Here is an 18434-nt window from a genome sequence, read left to right as displayed (position 1 = left end):
GCAGTGGACGTTTTTCGGCCGATATAATGATGACACATTTATTTTAAAAGGCTCTAGCAAAATAAACAGGTTGTTAATCAAGTATCTTCAACAACTGGTTGGTTGAGGTGAAATGAATTTAAATTTACTGAAACTTCTGAAAATTTGGTTCGGTGGTCTTTGTATAGGTAGCTATGATCGTACAAGGGCTTATTATTACTGGTATCTATAATATGTATACTATTATATTTTTTTTTAAATCAATTCAATACATTCTTCGGAATTTTCACAGCATTAGCTTATTAATATCCAAATGATGTTTCGTTTGGAACACTTCACTTACTTACAACGTTGACGTTTTTTTATTTTATATTAATTTAAAGTTCTTTAATTTTGTGCTAGGTATATTTATGGTACATTTTTAACATACAGTTACAAAAATAGAGAGTCAAACATACATCCTAACATGCTGCTACATGTCTAAATATTTTACTTCATGCCTTCATGTCGAATCTGGGTATATAAGCGTTGTGGTAAAAGTTTCTTTTCTCCTAGAACCTTTGGGTTCTAAGGATTTGTCCTTATTTAGAGATAAATAATAAATACAACTGACTTTTTATAAAATTCAAATTAATGAAATCTGTCATTGTCAATGTCAAAACAGCTTTCTTTCTCCTATACATTCTCTCGGGTCCACAGGAGTCTCAACGCTATTTTGAAGTTACTCAAGTTTTATCGACTTGGAAAAAACGGTGTTGTGATACTTGAAATTATTTCAAGTAGAATAGAATAGAAACACTTTATTAGCAATAAAAAACACTTAGAAAAAAACACAATAATTTACAATATTAATTAAAATCTTAAAATACTTAATTAAATAACGTTACAAACATTACAAAAATTAAAAATAACAGTGTGAGCGCGATTCTCTGCTAAAAGGAGCTGACTCAGTATATTGTTGTGTCAGTGCAGAAGACACCAACACAACACTGGTTTTCAGCAGCCTCTCGTGATAATTGAAGTAGACAGTTCTTTTAGTCTTCCCATTGCAAATTAATTTGTGTAGGTATCAAAGGGAATGACTAAATATTATATATTTTCTTGATTTTTCGTTCTTTTTTAATTTATAGTGTAAAAAATAAAAATAAACAAATAATTGTAATAATAATAAATATTAAATCATAGTATAATCTGTACGTAACTGTATATAATATAATAAAGGTGGCATTAGGTACTAAATATGATATGTAAATATTTTGGTGAACATTAAATATACCTATATGATAAAAATACAGAATTGTGCTAATTTATAAGATACATTGCACATCAAGAATAATTATTATTTAATGATTCTAAGTGTCACAGTTATGACAAAAAAATACTGTTTTCCTGATTTTATGATAAATTTAAGTTAAAGATAATACGATTGTATGAATAGCCGTAAAATGATAGAACATAACCTTAAAAACATATTTTGTTCTTAATTCCAACATTCACAGAGCCGTGGCGCAGTCAATCAAAGTAAACGTAGTCTTAATACGATAGGCGTTGTGTAAATACGAGTCAGTAACTCGCTGTGAACTCATTGCAAGACAGAGATTCGTATTATTTGTTTATTTCGACGTTACGCTCTAAATTACAGGATTTCCTAACACTGGCGGTCAGTTAAACGGTTGTGAATTCATAATTATTAGATACTTCATGTTTGTTGTGCATTCTAACAGTTAGAGGATGCTAAATACATGATTAAAATATTTATTGGTTATTTATTATTGCTGTGCCTTCCTTTTACATAAGTGTTTTATTCACGTCGACGTGGCATGGGGTAGAGAAAAACCTTATGACCCACTGTATAAATTTGTGCAGTCGATTAATTTTCATTCATACTCTATAATTATCTTGACTAGACTAGAAGCATCTCTGCTACCTCTGGTGCTGCAGATGTCCATGTAGAGACATTTTTATCATTCATCAGGTGAGCTACTTATACTACACGGCTGCATTATCTCTAGACCTCACACACCTCGCTGGAACGTGAAGCGCCCTCTCATTTCCCTTCCACACCTCGCGGTTATCCTGTTGTGTCAGTACGGGTTTCAATTTCATTACCGTTAGGTACATGTCGTGATATTTTCGTGCTGTCACTGATCTGTTTTTGAAGTTATCATTGTTATGTTTTGAGTTTTGTTGTTTATTATAGTTCTCCAGTTTCTGTTGTTCTGTGTCGCTCTAATAGTACTAGCAAGAAATAAGTAATTACTTTTTTTTACTTAACCCAGATTCTTTCATAGACTTTTCATCATTATAATAATAATAATAATAATTAACATATCACAACACAACACCTTTACATCCATCTGATATCATACTGAAAAAATAGTTTCTTATTTATTAATATTAATATGATGATGTGTGATGCTTGTTTTGCACACCGTAACAAAGCGACGATGTGACATAATCGACGTCAGCTCCAGTGATAATGTGACCGGGCAGTAGGTAAATTTATATATCTATTAAAGTATTAAAGAAAAATACATGATCAAAACCTATTAATAAATCAAGCACCACTTCGAATGAAATAAAAATATTTAAAACTACTTAGGGCACCCGTTTATATTTTTACGTTAAATGTGTGACATTTAGGATCAACGAGTTAAAACGCAACGCAATAGTTATGTCATGGAGTACGATTGAGGTCGATCGGTAATGTGCCAGTCATTAGCCATTATTCTGTGCTCTTACTGTAGAATATGACATTAATGAGCCCAGTAATACCTAGCTATAACATCTACTTAGTAATCGCGTATAATAAGATTTACTTCTGGTTCAAGCTAAACATTACATCATAGGGTTCATGATATAAACGGTAAATCGAGGATAATGGGATTATAATATATAATGAAAATACTGCAGGCGCACTTTAGACCCAAATATATATAGACAAAATAAAAAGATCTTTTTTTTATGGAATAGGAGGACAAACGAGCGTACGGGTCACCTGGTGTTAAGTGATCACCGCCGCCCACATTCTCTTGCAACACCAGAGGAATCACAAGAGCGTTGCCGGCCTTTAAGGAAGGTGTACACGCTTCTTTTGAAGGTACCCATGTCGTATAGTCCCGGAAACACCGCACAAGGAAGCTCATTCCACAGTTTTGTAGTAGGTGGAAGAAAGCTCCTTGAAAACCGCACTGTGGAGGACCGCCACACATCCAGATGGTGGGGATGATATCCTAATTTGTGGCGTGTCGTGCGAAGGTGGAATTCGACGACAGGAAGCAGGAACAGCTCTTCGGAACACTCCCCGTGATAAATGCGGTAGAAGACACACAATGAAGCGACGTCTCTACGCAACGCCAAGTGACCCAGCCGTTCACAGAGCACTGGGTCCCCGATAATTCGAGCTGCTCTGCGTTGCACGCGGTCAAATGGATCGAGCTGATACTGGGGTGCGCCAGACCAGAGATGACAGCAATACTCCATGTGTGGCCGGACCTGTGCTTTGTAGAGCGCTAGAATATGGGCCGGCTTGAAGTATTGCCGTGCTCTATTGATGACGCCCAGCTTCTTCGAAGCCAATTTGGCTTTGCCCTCCAGATGGCCACGGAATTGGCTGGAGATTTCGAGACCCAGTATTCCGATACTAGGCGAGGCTTTAAGGGAAGTGTTCTCGAAGAGCGGTGATACGACAGATGTGGTTTTTTTAGTGGTAAACGCGCGAACTTGAGTCTTCTGGGGGTTAAATTGGACAAGGTCCAATTTACCCCATTCCGCGACCTTCTCGAGAGAGGACTCGATTGAAGACACAAGTTTCTCCCGCACTGGTCGACGTTTTCCCGAGAGAGACCTGCATGGCACGTGTATACGGCATCACCAGTGCTGTCGTCAGCATAGCAATTTATGTTGGAGGTGTCCAACATATCATTGATATGCAGAAGAAACAGCGTGGGAGATAGCACATAGCCTTGGGGCACTCCAGCGTTCACGGGTTTGGGATTCGAGCAAAAACCGTCGACAACGACTTGTATGCTGCGCCCAAAAAGATCTTAAATTACTAAAATAATATGCAGCACAAAAATTGAATTATTATCAGAGACAGCTCTCAGAATCAGCTATTTTTGGAGCGTCTTATCCTAACCCAGAAATACGGATTGGATGTCAAAATTCGTATAAATTACTTTTTTTGACTTACTCGTGTAAACCTTTCAGTTTTTGACATTTGAGTATTTTTGTTGCGTCACTTTGCATAATATATTGTAATTGAAATGATTTGTAAAACAATTAAAATGTAAATCTTGACTTAAAAGAGTGGCAATGAGTTTCTTGCTACTTCTTCTCATTAGCTCAACCCTTTACTAAGTAGCGGTAGATTCAATAAGAAACAATGTTTTTATTTTTTTTGACATTCATAAGTGTCATTTCCGTGACCTACATGAATAAAGTGTTTTTGAATTTGAATTTGAATAAATAATAATAACTGAAATTAACACGTGCATTATAAAACCTGTATTATAAAAGTAAGTACTATTTTAATAAAAGACATTCTGTATCATTGAAAATACTTGTAAGTGATAGAAGCAATTAAAATAAATGATATATTGTTCTTTAATCTATTCATAGATATGTGATTACTGCGCGGTGGCATAACTGTGAAGGTAAATGTATTGTTGATGCAATAGAAATGATTTATTAATGTATCTATAATGTCTATCTATTAGTAATAGGGGTTAAAGCATGAAATCGCCGTTTTATTGTAAAAGGTATTTCGAATTGACATAGAACTTTCACGGCTTGAGATTTTTGAATGAAATTTCTTTCACATGGTACCTATGTAGTTCTTCTTTTAAAAAATTGCAACACTCAATATTCGACTTTCAGTTGTTTTTTTTTATTCAGCATAGACAAGAAAGATGGATACTTCGAAAATTCGAGTGATTTTTTAATATGAGTTCCGACGCAGAACTAACGCGGCAGAAACAGCTCGCAGTTTCAATGTTGCGTTTGGAGAGTGGACTGCTGATGAACCGTGCAATTTTGGTTTAAGCGCATTCGTGATGGAAACTTTGATTTAAAGAACGAACCACGTGAAATACCGCTCACACAGGTGAATTACAATGAATTGAAAAGGATGGTGGAAGCCGATCCGAGCCAAACTACCCAGGAATTAGCGACATGGTTTAACGTTACCCTACCAACAATATTGACTAATTAGCGTCAAATCAATAAAATAAAAATATATTAAAATTTCGGATGGCGATTTGTATCGAAAGTGTAGTGATCAATGAAAGAAAACTCAATGAATTTTGAAAAAAATTAATGACTTTTAACAGATCAGTCGATTTTCGATGTTCAGTAGCAACGTTTGTGGATTTTTTTCAATTATTATTACTAAAAACAATAAATTGAACAGCTATTTTTGGTAAACTAAAAGTTGGTATAAAAATAGGTTGGACGGTTGGCATATCGCCGCCAAGCGGTAACTCCTATGTGGTTTGAGGCACCAACATTCTCCAGAGATCAATTCAATTCCTGTATCATCTATCAATTTTGCTACAACAATCAACATGAATAACAGCTATCGATTCCAAATGAAAAACTGATTAAAACTTCGTAGTTGTAATAAAGCTAAGAAATAGAATCATGTAAAGATGTTAAAGTTTCTTAACTACATTTTCTACATTATTCAAACGCATATTCACTGTATAAATAAGCCATATTATTTTGTTATTTTAAGTGCCAGTAACATATTACACAGCTCTTAACACATTCACTTAAGTTTTCGCAAATATTTTATTGTTTTGAAGGTTTCTCTTGTAAATGTAAATTTGTAAGACTGGAATGTTCACATTACAAATTCTGTTTAGATAATATAAGTTTTATATGAACAATGTTATGTTTAACCCAAATAGAAAAAGGTTATCATGAATTAAAAATCACGTAACTTCTAAGTTTCTTAATAAAATGATAACCTTTGATAACATGTTTCAAAAATTATTCCCCACGTATAAGATACTAATCATCATGACGTCAAATATAAACAAATAATAAGATCGTATTCATGTCGTATATTAAACGTGTTTATTTAATAAACGGTATGTTACAATTATACTACTATTTATATTCTTACATTAAATATTTTTTCATAAAACAACTAACGCACTTTGAACTATATGTGCCCACATATAGTTAAATATGCGAAATAGTTTTCAAAATATGCCAAATAGTTTTCAGGATATTTGTCTGCTTATCAATTTGGCTTAGCCGATTTGAATACAGTGTTTTTTGAAGTGAAACTTCTTTGCGCGCATGTGATTTTTTACGGATGAAACGCAATTAAGTGACCCGAAAATGTCGTTTTTGTTGTGAGAAACGGCGATCGTAGCATGAAGCACATAGCATCGCCAGTAAGTAGAACATATTCACTACTAGCATTGTATCGCGCAGTCTTAGTGCGCGACCGCTAGTAAGTAGAACACCTCGTCTACTAGCGTTGTATCGTGCAGGCTTAGCGCGTGGCCGCTAGTAAGTAGAGCATCTTCCCTACTAGCGTTATATCCTAAACCTGCACGATACAACAGTATTAGAGAACAGATTATTATAAATATAAACTAGATTTAAAAAGTAGTTTGCCAAAGAAGTTAAGCTTCTGACGCGTGTACTTTGTACACACGAAATTTTTTTATTGATGTTTTGTGGTAATTACGATATAGTTACGTTTATTTACTGCCAACAAATTTACTAAAAGAAATAATACTGTAAATACTACGTGGGCATGGTCGCGACTACTAGCACATTATTTTAGAAGACTGCTTTGAAAATTTGTTTAGGAATACGAATTAATTTGATATGATAAGGCACGTAAAGCTGGCAACGGATAGTGATGTTAAAAATAACATAACGATTTATATGTAAAAAATATTTAATTTGATGGAACTATTAAATATGTACTATAAATTTTGATGATAGGGCCAAGACACTGCAATTGAAAATGCCCTAAATCTTGGGCGAGAGATTCAGGAGGCGGGCATTTTGAAGAAGACAGGACAGTGACAGAACAAGATTGAAGAAAATCATCGTAAAGGCCAAAGGCACAGAAGGCTGTATGAACGAAAAAAAAATACCAAATGTCTGAAATTTCTTGTCCACGTAATTTTTTAATATTGATGTAATCCACTGTTCCACGTTTTTATTTGGAGCATATTGTTGGCATGTGCCAAATCGCTTGTTTGGAATTTCTGCAGACGCATCCATTGTATACCTATATGGGACTTCCTGTTTAGATAATACACGTTCGACGTACGTTGGTGTACGACATATATTGGATATTTAAATAATATTTTATAGTTATGCAGATCAAATTGAAGATGCCATGTAGAAATAATTTAAACAGAAATGGATAAATATAATTAATTAAACTGTTGATATAGACAGATTTGAGATTGTAACAGTGAAGATAGAGAGAGAGAGAGAGCTTTAATATTAATTCATTATTAGTAACGTTTATTGATTACGTTTTGTATACGAAGTTGATACAGAAAGTTTTTAGAACTGGCCACTTCTAATCAATATAATAGAATAATGAGCTGAAATTTTGAAAATGGAATTCCAATATTATTGTGTATGTATTCATTCATTTGTCATTTGTTTTACGATTTGGCGGCAATTGAAAATTGTCTGTGTCACGACAGCATGAATGAATTGCGAGAAAATTTTCGTGCAATAATTTTTTATGGTTTTCGATGTCATTTAGTCAATCAGAAAATTGCCCAAAAACTCATTACTACTGATTGGTGACGTGAAATGGTTGAAAGATTTATCGGAGGTACTCAAATGTTATTTTCGACATACTTACGGGTAGCAATAGCTGGATCAACTTTTATGATCTCGAAACCAAAAGAAAGCCTTCTTAGTGGATGATTTTTTCTGAGGAGTTGCCAATTAAAGTGAAGAGAGGTCGAAGCGTGGGAGAAAAATAGTGTCCTCATTCTTGGGAAGGACCGGTCATTACGTGACTATTGTATAAAGGATCGTAAAACAGTTACTGCAGAGTAGTACACTAACAATCGTTTGCCACTTGTATTGGATACGGTTCGGGAGAAACAACCTCGCAGTAGAATCCTACTTCGACACGACAACGCCTCGTCGTACACCGCCAGGCGAACGATCGACTATTTGGCGAAGCCTCATAAATTTTATTTGATTTAAATCTACTACTTTATGAATTGAATTTACCATAAGTCTACGCTAAACATGTTAATTGAGTTCACCAACAGACGTTTACTACAAGTTTAGTTGGAACCCAATCACATTATCACACAAACATAGCCTTGCATTGTTTTAATATCTACGTAGGTACTAGTACTGTACGACGTTTAATGCTTTAATAAATAAAAAAAATATTGCCTTCCTTACAAGCTTCTAAAACTGTTTTCGATAGTGAAAATTAAAGGCATTTGTAGATTGAAATAATCAATGATCATTTTTATTAAATTAATGCTAGTATACTGAATCATTTAGCCCAGTGGTTTTTTAGAGGCCTTGGGTACTAAGGAATCCTGCGTTTGAATCCCAGTAGATGCAAACATTCGTAGTTAAATATAAACGTGTTTCTGATTCATGGATATTTAATATTAATATGTGTTTAAGTATGTTTACTGTAGTAAATATATCGTTGTCACCTATAATACAACAACCTAATTTGGGGCTACACAATAAGTGGGAAATTATTGGGCTATAAGTGTGTCAATTATTTCTATTATTATATGCTTGCGATAAGACTCTATATCAGTAGGGAGCTAAACTAATTTTGTTCTATATTTATTATAGTATGTTATTGTTCTATATTTATATCGTGAACTATATAAATATAGAATAATAAAATACTTGTATTGTTATCAAATTGAACAAGTTTTCACTTCTGTGGTCTAAAGCACACACATACACATAGGCGGCTGCATGATAGTATTTCGTAGTGTACCAATAATGACTATAGTTAATTAAAAAGAATAAAATAATTTTAAAAAGAGAGAACTAATTTTACTTTCTTAAACTTTTATTTATATTCTTCCTTTTTTTGTGAATATTCTTCTTTTCTTAAAATTCTAAGCAGTCTCGATTTCGTCTTACATATTGATAATTTTTATTATACTGGTGATACCATTTAGAAGATAAGTTATTAAATTTTCAATTATATTGGATGCCAATCAAGGTGTTGAAAATTACATTAAAAAAGCACTTAAAACCACTGAAATGTTATTCAAACTAGTTGAGTTTGCAAGGGCAAACACGACCATTACTAAAAAAACAATCACTAGACCTTGCAAATAATATTATTTAGACCTTGTCTATAGTTATCTAATTCTTTTGAAACTCCAAACTGCACAAGTCAATACGATCGCGAAATCATAGACGAGTATGTGCAATAAAATGTTACATAAGTAACCGCTGCATATTGCATCTAGTGTATCAGATGATACATTGAGCAATGATAAGGCCTTCATACACTTACTCTTCCTGGAGTTAGCTTACCGTACAATGACATCGTAACAAGTACAATAACTACTCTAAATTTAACTGGCTATTGTAAGATGATCGATCTTTGACTCGCAAATGCGATGGGGAAAACAAAGAAATGAGAGTTATCATTGTTACTGTTACTCGGGTATTTCATTACGGTTTGTTATATGGCCAAATGCTCGTAGCGATAGCAAGCGTTTTTCTAAATAGCTCAAAAATGCACCATTAAATATTTATTAAAAAAAAAGGTATCAATTTTTAATTTCATTTTCTCTTCTGATTTATAGATACTGGTTATTTATCAATATTATTATAATTACAACAATTATTGGTCGGATTTTAAAAATGCGAGACAAAAAACGACATTTGTTCAAACTACCTTAAAAACAAAAAAAAAGTCAGAAACTAGACTTGCACTTCGAACGAATAACCAATATAGCTTGCACATCACTGACATGGCTTCATGGCAGAAAACTAGCTGGCATCCGTGCAAAGAAGCTGGATGACTTTTACATAACTGTGATATTTAATTTCGGATGTCTTGACTCGTGGAGCCATATACCAAAAGTTGAAGTTATATTGGTCCACGGATTAGCCTGACTATGGAAGGCGGAACGTTGTCAGTAATCTTAATAGTATTCCGTGCTGATAAATTTTGCTGCTTATATGCATAAATGATTCAGCTTCATAACATCTATCGCCAAGTACATATTATAGACTTAACATGGACTTGGAATTTTAATGATATAATTTACAATGCTGCAATTCATAGTCTACACTCATTATATTCTGCTCGACATACGGAAATCGATACCATTTTCATTTGAATAAAGATATTCTTTTGTTCATAATATCAAATCTATTATATTCTAATAAGTTTTCAATATGTTGCGATTTTGTATTGCATTGTCATATTGCTACTTGTCGAGCATACGTTCTCGCAAGCCTGAAAATATTCAAAACACACCACAACAAAATGATTTCCTCGTTGCTTTCCCGCATAATAAATGGTTCAGATCAAGTTAATTGTTAGTGTACAGTGTTTTCCTTCTGTGTTGTTGTGTTGTTGATATATTTTATTCTAATTTAGATGTAAACATTGAATTTTAGTCGCAGTAGCGATTTTTTATGGCATTGTTATTGCCGACTTGCCGAGATTTTTCTATTGAAATATGATATTGCTACTTGCCGAGCATTCGTTCTCTAAAGTATGAAAATATTCAACACACCATGTCAAAATGATTTCCTTGTTGCTTTCTCGCATAATTAATGGTTCAGATGAAGTTAATTGTTAGTGTACGGTGGTTTCCTTCTATCTTCTTGTTGCTGGGAACGATCTGGTGTTGATACGTCTTAAGATAGTATCAACTTTGCAGCTATTGTCATTGTATGACATTGTAAGAAATAAATAATGATATGGTTTAATCTATATTGTTATTGTACTGTAACAGTAGCTTGAGGAACATAAGCTGTATTTCTCTATAGTTGTCAGTCATAGTATCAGTTTTAGGGAAGTTTAAAATCGTGCAATGAAACTTTATGATGTTTAGCGTTTCTGGGTTGTGAAAAAATATTGCTTCTATTAAAAACACACAACAAAGGGATCCATCTCCTTGGATTCCTCATTTTGTATTTCAAATATATTATTAATAAGTTTTTTGGCAGTAAGTCCACGTTAACAAAGTAATAAATAATATGAAAGTAGCTTGCGATATGGATGTTTAGATGAACTGAAATCGAAACATCTTAATCTATAAGTAAACTATAGTATTTACGTTGATATATTGTTAGTGCGAGTCATTCTAAAAATGCCCAACGGCCGGTAATTCTTTACGTATTGCTCTACTACTTCGGTAGCAATCAATCAAATTAGGTACCAAAGTAATTTTTGAAAATTATAATGAAGTAAGCAGTTTTCTGTTTCAAAAAATATTTGACAAGATCGTTTCTTATGAAATAATAGTCTAATGTAGTCCTAACTAGCGACTGCGATTTCGTCGTACGCTTCAAATACACGTTAAGTTCGACGCAATCGTCCGATCATCATTTAAGCATACCAAAGTGCAGTTACTATAATCTCGAGTAATGTTACTTGTACTATATATATTGTTTGGTAATGCGATGTCGTCATCGCTAGTCTGTATGAGTGATGGACAATAAAGACGTCAGGCTGTAGAAGTCTCTATTACTGTCTACTTACGACGTAGCATGTGATAATGTGATCTTTACAAAAAGAAACATTTACTGTTGCAATATAGCTAATAACAAATTAACATGTTTCTGTAAAATAGATCGTATGCATCTCATATCTTTTCTGTAGGCTGTTATAGAGTTGATGTTTAGGTACAAATCGAATTTTCAAAATGCTTTAGGATATCTTCTAAATTTTGAATAAATTTCTGTTGGCTAGCTATTCTAATGATTCTGCTATTATACTTTTTATTTTTGAAGTGAAACTTCTGTGGTAATTCAATTAGATTGAGTTGTCACACTCAGCTATGTCACACTTTTTCGAGTAAATTCAGGTGGAATCGACTGGCTCGTTGAGCGTGATGGACATTTCGTTTATTACTAAGAATTTCGTTTATTACTATCAAAAATAATCCTAAAGGAATCAATTTTGAGAAAATAATTACCTTTTATGCCTTTATGCCTTTTACTAAATGCTGCCAGAATTCTTGTAACACTTCCCCGTAACGATAGTTTTAGTTATATGTGATCATAGAATTGGAAAAAATAGATGATATATTGTATTATTTTTTCAATATTATCGATATTCGTGCGATCTGTTAAATGCTCTTATTTCCTGTTTTCCACATTTACGAATGTTCTAGTGATTAGAAAGCGATGTTGTAAGGAGCTCTTCGCACGATGCTGGCTTGCTTAATGCATTGGACGTGAGTGGAGTCCGGAGTAGGTGACCAAGGCTCGCGGGCAATGTCTATTGTGTAATACCAATCAACGCGCTATGTTTAATTGAGCTTCAAAAAATTGGCCATCAAATTATGTTGATTTTTATTGCATTGATTAATTAAATAAATGTATACTGAAAATACAGTATTTTTATTTATAGAGGTATCGTTTTTGTGGTAATAAGACCAATTCATTTTATTTACGATCCAAAAATTCCCATTTCTATACCTACAATAGTTCAGCCTTTTCGGAGATCAGCCAGCAACAAACAGAAGACAGACAAACATTGTACAAATGGGTTTTCTGATGCGGTATATATAGTGCAAATCATACATATTTAGTAACAATATATAAATATTAATTGTAATGTGACAGTAGTAGCCAACCTTGAGCGTAGTACCCGTGTTGTTTTAACAAATATAACCGGTTCTATTAAAAGCGTAAACAAAAATTTGTATATGTAGAGTTGTTGACCAGTGTATAGTTCCTGTATGTGGAGCAAATATAGAAATTATTCAGCTGAGGCAGTTGAAGGTTCAAAAATCATTTGCAAGGTTTTAATTAACAAATAATAATTTAGAGCTTCTATCTTCACATCAACAAACACTCACTTAAATTATCTGCGGCTATAGGAAGTGGTGATGACTTATCACAAAAAATCTCTCCATGTGAGTCCATGGAGGAGATCATATAAGATATGCAGCGCGAGCATTAGCGGTACTCGAAAGCTTTCTAATTGGGACCCTTTTTACATTGATTAACATTGTGATCATGCACAAATCTTCCATTTCACAATATTTCAGTATGCTACTTTAAAAAGTATCGCATACAACCTTATGATTCAACTTGTTTGACTCTGCCGTTAATTTCTATTCATATCTTTTAAATAATTGGGTATTGTCGTCATATTATGTGTGTGTGACAGAGATAAGTTATTTAGATAAGCGGCTAAGTACTTAGATAACTTGTTGAGTCTACCGAAGTGTCCTACGTAACATACGTACACTTTGTCACAACTTAAGTGTGGTGAATGTTGTTGAAAAGGGCGGTGGTGACGTGGTTTGTTTACGGACGAATATCAACATAGAGTGGATTTTTTGAAGTCAAAATTTCTTGAGCGTCCTTGAGCACTTTTCTTGGGATGGTAATTAAATGTTAAACTCGCGTCAGGACACGTGACCTGATCGAAAATTCGTAAAATACATGTTGAAATTATATAAAATGAACTTTTGATGAAGGATTGAAATTAGACTGTCGACAAACTTAAACATCAGTTGATATATTGATATCAACATTGACTATAAACATTCAGAGACGGAGCTCTGTACCATTACTTTCGTTTGAGTAGCAAATTTTTATGGGGTTATAAAGCAATCCATATTAAATTGATATTTTTGAAGTGAAAACTTCTTGGAATTGGGACTTTTCTTGGGATGGCTATAAAATGTTAAACTCTCATCAGGAAATGTGACCTGATCGAAAATTCGTAAGACAGTCGTTAAAATTTTGGATGAAAGTTGATTTTCCTGAGGTATAAACTTTTTAATGTAAAATAATTTTAATAGTTCTGAAATGTTAAATTTTTTATGTAATATAAATTGTCATTTTTGTGTACGATACGTGAATATTGTATTTAACCACACAAATGCTAGTACTTTTGTTCTGATAAATAAACAATTGGTGCGAAATTACAAAAATATTCAAAAAATCACAACGTTCATGTTTAAGTTTTCACTTCTACCGGCATTCGCGGAGTGCCTCCCGTTATTTTTATGGAAAAGGAGGATAAACTAGCGTACGGGTCACCTGGCGTTAAGTGATCCCCGCCGCACACAATCTCTTGCAACACCAGAGGAATCAAAGAAGTTGTCGGCCTTTAAGGTAGGTACACCACGCGCTTTAAGCTCATTTTTCATTCAGCTTTGTACGTGGAAGAACGTTTCTTGAAAACCGCGCTGTGGAGGACCGCCACACATCCAGACGGTGGGGAAGATATCCTAATTTGTGGCATGTCATGCGAAAGTGGGATTCGGCGGCAGGAATCAGTTTAAACAGTTCTTCGGAACACTCCCCGTGATAAATGCGGCAGAAGACACACAATGAAGCCTCTCTATGACAAGTGATCCAGCCGTTCACAGAGCACTGGCTCCCCGATAATTCGAGCTGCTCTGTGCTGCACGCGATCAAATGGATCAAGCTAATGCTGAGCTAGGCTGGTGCGCCTGGAACTGCGCTTGGAAGAGCGCTAGAATGTGGGCTTTGTAGAAGGTGGCTAAAAATATTGCCGTGCTCAATAGAATGAGCGCTGAAGAAGGCGTCATATATTTATGACGCCTTCTTCTGCGCCAATTTGGCTTTGCCCTCCAATTGACCGCAGAATTGGCAATCGTTTTTTTTTTTGGACATTTGCAAATTTTGTCTGCTCTTTTTAGAGCAAATGTGGATGGATGTGTTCATAATAGACGATTAAATTGGAGATATGCTTTACAACATGATCCCAGAATATGTACCAATGAATTAATGTGTTACGAATTTCTGTTATTAAATGGTACTATAACATAAATGACATTCTTAATGATAGATTTTGTTGTTCGATATTGTACTGTAACGAAATTTTATTAAAAAAAAGAAACCCGCTATGCTTTCTTACGCCCTTACTTCTCAGGTCTGAGGCATACTTTTTCAAATGTGTGAAAGGTTTTGACGATCAATAAGACTAGTGATCTTAAATCCTATTTCGAATAAAATAATTGAATTTCATTTACTTTAATTTGTAAACATGATTATCATTAAAAATAACAACAACAATATCAAGAGCAAACTTAAAGTAAACATAGCAAGAATAAGTGAGCTGGTGCGAATGAACGATATGAAATCATTTATTGAATGTTAAAATCTACTCATTCGGATATGAATGCCTCAGACCTGAGAGGGAAGGGCGTTATAAACTCAGTATATGATAAAGTTGAATACAAGGTAGTAAGATGGATCCATTACAAATTGTTGCACGCTTCGTAGGATAAGTGGTGACGAGACGAGCAAATCGTTCAGTTCGTAAGTTTTACGTCCCTGCCCAATATAATACAGTGTCACTTTTTTTTTTAAAAGCCATCTTGTGTGCCATAACAGGATTGTGTGCGTTACTTTGAGACATAAGATGTCAAGATCATGCTATAGGACATTAAACAAAAATTTACTTCTACATAATATAAAATAATTCCAGCTCTATTCTCTATTTCTTATGTTGAGCTAGCTTCATACTGAATAATATTTTGGAATTAAATTTATGTCCTCGTATAAGGAATTTAGTTCTCTAGACCCTAAAGCAGCATTATTTGAAAAAAAAGAAACTTTATAACAGATAAAAACTACAAAAAACTTCATATAAACCCGCATACTGCACTCGATTGCTCAGTGCCGCACACAATCTATGTGAAACTGATATTGCAGTTTTGTTTTGCCATATGAATCCTCTTAAGTTTCATTAGCTATAGCGTCCTTCAAATTAGAATAAACCTTGAACACTAATGGTTGGTTGAAGAAAACAATAGCGCTGCGGTATCGGCCTAGCTGCCATTAATCTTCTACTGACTAAATGATATTAATAGACCAGTGCAGAAGCCTTTCAAAATGATAAAAAGTGAAAAAAAAAATTGTAGGATCAAACTTATTGGAAAAGGAAGAGAATATAACAAATATGAAAGGAAAAATAAATTACGGGCGATCTGAGATCGGAAAGTGGATAAGGGAGGGTGTTTTAGGGTAAAAAACGGTTTATCTCAATTTCCGGCAAAACAACAAGTCCTATGGCAAAAAATTAAATGGCAAAGTTGTAGGTAATAAAAAGATCTACAACTTTTGTTTTCATACTTTTTTCACATAACCTCTAAGTTTACGTGAAAAATTCAAAAAACCAAGTTTTTGTTTTTATAAGTTTATCTTTTACAAAAAAAAATTTCACTTCTCGACCTCAGATCGCCCCTATTTATTTTTCCTTCCCTTTTCCAATGGGTCCTCCTATTATAATTTTTTTTGATTTCAAAAATTATCGACACTGGTCTATAATTGAATCGCCTGACCTCAGGGCGCGGCGTTATGGCGCGAAAATAAATCGATGTCGCTTGTAACGCTTGCGGGGTATGAAGTGTACAGGCACGCGCGGGTTAATTTGAGGTATAGCGGCCCCTTAAAGCAGACGAGAATGGGACTCACTTGGTTACTGGTGATAAAATAGTTCAATAACGAATGGACTGGTGAACGACCTTATTGAAGTAAAAACTCTACTTTATTTTGTGGGTATTGAATGACACAGAGCCGTCATGATCAGGTATGTAAGGCTCGTTCGGAAACATGTGAATGTAACTGTGTGACTATAAAGATCCTTACTTAAGTTTTCACTTCTTTTGTTTTTTTTTAAACTGCAGATAGTTAAGCAACGGCCAGGAAGAGCAATCCAGCATTGACTTACTTTATGTTTGTGGTCATGAGTTGCCTCTCCGGAATTTAATAAATATATATGTATATCGTCCGCTCGAAATGCAACAGTTAATGCCGAAAAAATCAGATGTAAGTAAGAACAAATCTTGTTAAAAGCTGAATTAAGTACCTCAACACTCTACGTCAATATTAAAATGGTTTATGTAATAATTCCTTCCTACAGAGCAACGTAACGGGCTTAGCACATTGAGTTCGTAATCTGTTTAATATTTATACGATACATTCGGACATGAATATCTTCCAGTAAATTTGATTTAATCGCAAACAGTATATACGAAGCACACGCTATTCATACATAACAATAAACACACGTGAACATAACATAGATTTATTTTTTACGTTTTAAATTCTGAATGCTCTGTCCTAGATGTCATAAGGCACTGTTGCAAGTATTAAACTTCTGTTATTTTTATTACAACATGGTTTAAATATCAAGTCAGACTACGCGAACTAAATGCATAAGGTTACATAATACAAGTTTAACTTGACATACTTCACATACAATATTTATGTTTTTCATCCGTAAATATAATAAAATTAAAATAATAGGGATTGCGGGATGTTTCTTTATAAAAATCTTTATATTATGTTAAAGTTTGCAGGTTTACAATTAATGTCCAAAACAGTTTGACCATTTTTCATAGTTATTTCCGGGATTACAGAGATTCCTAGTTAAGAAAAACCTCTAAATCTACACTCGGAAGGTATTGTTATTGTCGTAAGTTAGTTATACTTCCGAAACTATATTGATGTAATCGTGGCGGGAAACGAATTCCTATTAAACTTCGACATAAATGTGATTGTCTAATAATATATATAGAGTTACTTACTAACGTTATTTTTATTGATTAAATCATGGACTTAGATATTGTCACTGTATAATGCAGAAATTAATAAGTTCCTTTTAATTTTTTTTAATTATAAAAACATAAAATGACAAGGGTTCTTTACAGAATTGATAAGAATTGAATCATAGTGAACAATTATAAAGAACAACTAGAGCCTGAGTGATAAATATTTCAGGTTATAATTGCATAATTTGTATTTTAGTTTTAATTCTAAATATTTATAATTCATTGTCTCCATTTTTCCAAATAAATAAATAAACAATCTTATTTATTGTTGTACTGACTGACAGTAAGTGCTCGTAATAATAAGGTAGGTAAAGGTCATCGGTTATTTCAGATGTGATAATAATTACCACATAGGTACGGTTAGCACAAACATCTTGACAACACCGGGTTCTAGAATGTGAACACGTTACATGTACGTCTTAGTGCCCTACTAAAAATATTGCATTCAACTTACCGGAATACCAAATCAGCTGTGAATTAAAACAAACACGCGTTTTCCGCCTTTTTTTCGGGAAAATTCACACAACACTTGTATATTACTTAACCAGTTGCTTAACGAATGTTATAATACTCAATTTATTATATTGAAATTTTCCACTTGTATTAGAAAAGTGTTTTTAACGCGTAACGTATATTTGTTTGGAGTTGTCTTACACGCGTGTGAACTGCGGACAA

General features: G+C 33.8%; 1 protein-coding gene across 4 annotated transcripts in view; it reads right to left on the bottom strand.

Moving 5' to 3' along the window:
• Positions 1-18434, bottom strand: part of LOC126968465 (pancreatic triacylglycerol lipase-like) — a 59819-nt gene extending 41385 nt beyond the window's left edge. For all 4 annotated transcript variants that reach the window (XM_050813524.1, XM_050813518.1, XM_050813519.1 and 1 more), the window contains exon 1: positions 18214-18434. The gene's annotated coding sequence lies outside the window, so the exon portion shown is untranslated. The remainder of the gene's footprint in view (positions 1-18213) is intronic.

This window comes from Leptidea sinapis, chromosome 15 (assembly GCF_905404315.1).
Source record: "Leptidea sinapis chromosome 15, ilLepSina1.1, whole genome shotgun sequence".
NCBI classification, from domain to species: Eukaryota; Metazoa; Arthropoda; class Insecta; order Lepidoptera; family Pieridae; genus Leptidea; species Leptidea sinapis.
Note: the sequence above shows the minus strand (reverse complement) of the source record. Positions and strands in the feature narration are given on the sequence as shown.